The sequence below is a fragment of the Morone saxatilis genome, unplaced genomic scaffold (genome assembly GCF_004916995.1).
Source record: "Morone saxatilis isolate NCDOM2014 unplaced genomic scaffold, NCSU_SB_2.0 Contig17, whole genome shotgun sequence".
Taxonomy (NCBI): Eukaryota; Metazoa; Chordata; class Actinopteri; family Moronidae; genus Morone; species Morone saxatilis.
In genome coordinates this window covers 25,494,641-25,498,288 of record NW_023339729.1, presented here as the reverse complement: position 1 = coordinate 25,498,288, position 3,648 = coordinate 25,494,641, and the positions used below count along the sequence as shown (strand labels likewise).

The 3,648-nt window shown below is 39.3% G+C and overlaps 1 protein-coding gene across 1 annotated transcript in view; it reads right to left on the bottom strand.

Moving 5' to 3' along the window:
- Positions 1 to 3,648, bottom strand: part of meis1a (Meis homeobox 1 a) — a gene marked incomplete at its 5' end in the record, with an annotated part of 22,996 nt that overhangs the window by 12,330 nt on the left and 7,018 nt on the right.

The following is a 3,648-nucleotide window of genomic DNA, read 5'->3' as shown; positions in this document are numbered from 1 at the left end:
CACTATCACTCTCCACCAGACTCCAGAGACAAAAACATTAATTTTACCTTCAGATCATCGTAACTTCATTCAAAGTGGACAGAAACAGAATAAAACTCACCTGGGGTGCTCTTAAACAGCTAGGTTTTGAGCATGAGGTCCACTAAAAACCACCTTCAGAAAGGTGTTCAGATACTTAATAACCCGTCTGATGTGGTACGTTTGGATTCGTTGGTTGAGACTATGAATTCTTCTTCTCCGTCTGTTGATCAGGTGACTGCCTGGATAACGGGATGGCGTCTCCCAGCACAGGGGACGATGACGACCCTGACAGGGACAAACTGCACAACAAGAAAAGAGGAATCTTCCCCAAAGTGGCCACTAACATCCTGAGAGCCTGGCTTTTTCAGCACCTGACGGTAAGAGCAGTGAAAAGTTTTGAGAAATGCTGGATGGAATGCTTCGTGCTATAATACCATGCCAGTATTGTTGTTTGTGAGCCGGGTTGTTGTGGTGGGCACCATAAATATAGAAACATAGATACCTCATTGTCCGCTGCTGTATGCCGCTGCTATAGGATTGCAAAGTTGCCATATTGGGGAGGTCAAGATCTGCTAGTTAACAGTACAATCATAGATACAGAACTGACTGAAACTCTTAATTCTAAACCAATTTTCAAGAAATCTGGTTCATTATAAACATGAGTTGAACCTGATACTGGTTACTTGTAGGAGTTTCTAGCTTTTGTCAAAAATTTTGATTTCTATATCTATTATATTGTTATATTTCTTTACATATTATATTGTTATAAAGCTGCCTGGTTGCTTGTTTTTGTGAAATGTGGATGTCTGTCTACAAGAAAGTATATAATTCAACAGGTGAATTATTTTCCCCTCACAGTTTGTCTCGCCAGTTTCCTGTTAGACCGTAATTTGAAGCCCAACATACCTTATGCACCAGCTCACACACACTAGGATACATGTTTTCATTGTTTTCATTCTGTATTTTTGTCCAAAGAGCTGGTCTGACTAGCACTGGCTGTTTAGAATATTTTGTATTTTGTACGTCCAAAAACTGCACCTGTCTGCAGCATTTTTCCAAGCGGTGATTCTTGAGCGCCGCCCATAGAGACTGAATTCATTCTTTAAGTAACCGCTATCAGGTTCAATTTCTCAGGTTTATAACAAACTAAATTTCATGAAAATTACGGCAACTGCAAGTGTTTCTATGGCGGGCACAACGCTCAATGGAAGTTAGAAGTCATCTCCTCTCTTTCTCAGGAAACACAACTCTTACCATTTTTGAAATGAGAGAAAGGAAACGTCCATTTTGTTGGCAGTTACCTGATGTGTTCTCACAACTTAGATGCACAATCCCTCATTTGAAGAATCTTGACTTGAAGCATGCGTCATCATATGTTGAGTCATAGTTCGCCATGCTAGTTGAACAGGTGCTCATGAGCACTTAACCAGCACTTATGGCTGTTTTGGAGGTTTGAACCTGTGACCTTCCACTTCTGTGCCAGCATATCTGCCCCTGCTACCCCTAATCTACTTTAAATTGTGCTGACCTTATCCTCCCCACCTGGGGACGCTCTCAGTCTGGGGTGATGACCTTTCACCTGTGCTGTGGTCCAGGTATTTCACCTGTAGGCTCTCCAGAGGCATCCTGACAGGAGGAAAGCAAAAGAGTGACTTTAACTCTTTTAATGCAGTTCATAGAGGAATTCTGGAACTTTAGAGTTTGGTGGCCAGAATTGCAACTTGTTTGTAATTTATAACACTGGATATTCTTTAAGAAACATTTTTAACTCTGATTCCTTGCCGGTTAACACTTGTATTAACACGTACCGAGTTTAAATAATGCATAACAGGACAGAGCAAGCACTAACAAGTGTTTCTGCTTCACAAAAGGCTGTAACGATACAAAGAATTGTTATCACTACATGGAAATAACTGAATGCAGGGAGGAAGGTGTTTGCTCATGACTCATTTTCATCATCCGAGTGTATTCATAATGCAGCTGAATCAATCAATGCTGAGACGTCCAACGGCAGTAAAAACAAAAGTAAAACATTCATCATGTCTGGCAGTATTCAGTATTCAGTGGTGCAGATTCTTTGTGTTGATGTACCAGGTTTCTAACTGTGAAATATACACATTTCTTCTTCATGATATATACACGTTTCAACTGATATTTTGCCTCATTTACTGACTTAATCCAAATATAATAGTTTCGACTTCGACAGAGTATAAAACCCACGTCAAAAACTGTGTTTTAGTACTACATGGGCTTTATTTACATACAGCTTTTTATCCAAAGCGATTAACAGTTTGACACCTGTACTAGAGCTTCAACTAACAATTATTATTATTAATTATTTTCATTCATTCATCATCTCAATTCATCAGTTAGTTGTTTGCTCCAAAAAATCAGTAGAAAAATGTTAATCAGTCCCAGCAGCCCCAAAATGACTTCCTCAAATGTCTCGTTTTGTCTAAAAACTTAAAGATATTTAGTTTACTGTCACCGAGCAGTGGTTCTCAACCCGCGGGGTCGTCAGTTGTGGAGAAATAAAATAATACTGTGGCAAACAGTGTGGAATGAGACAGACAACAGAGGACAGGAACTCAAAACCACTGTTACTGTAGGCTATATAACCTGTTATATACATGTTAACCAGCCCAGTTACCTCAGTAATACAAGAACGTATTTCTGTTGTTGTGCTTTTAGGCCTGGAGCAGACATTTTGACTGCTGTCTGTGAATATAGCTGTTCTGTCTGTGTCCAAAGCCGTGTTCCTCCTGTGTGAGTTTGGTAGCTTTAATGCTTTATATTACAGTCTCTGGCAGACTAGGGTGAGGGTGGGGGGTCGTGAACAACCTGATTATTAAAATTTGAGAAGCTTAAAGAACGAGTCAAAACTATTGAGTGATGTTTGTGACACACAATGACATTAAACACTGAAATGAGACATTTGTCTTCCATTTTTTTCCCATAAAGAAAATCATACTTGGGATTCGCTGGTATTTTGTCACTTTACAGAATTAGTTTATTTTAATTTAAAATGGAAAGTAAATGTCTGCATTAAACAAACGTTAAGAACTGTATCAGATTGCATCAAGTCGAATTGTTCCGGATTAAAAAGCATCGTCCCTGAATCGTATCGTAGCCGACGTATCTGGATACGTATCGGATCATCTTAGATGGCAGAGCTGCACACCCCGAATGAAAATGTATAAAGGGCAATCATGTATTTATGAATTCCTAGGGGTCAGAGGTAGTTTAATTTGTAATAGCATCATTACCAATAAAACCCAATAAAAGACTCTAATACAAGCTCTAACAACACAGCAACGGGTTAATACCAAGAGCTCATTTTGTTCATTGGGATTACAGTGTGACTGTAAAAGCACCAGTCTGCTTGGGTGTGTCCAAAGTCCCTCCAAGCTTTATATTAATATTTTTCTGTTTACCAGAATAAAGAATAAATCAATTTCCAATCATTCTAATGGTGAGAACTTAAGAACCTGAAGGGAAACATTATTTTTTACGAGCGTGAAGCTGAAATGAATCGTCCTGTAAAAGTGGGAGGAGACCGGCTTAGTGCTGAAAATCCCAGTCGTGACTGACTCATAGGTTTGGCTGAGTTCAGCAGAACAACCAAAC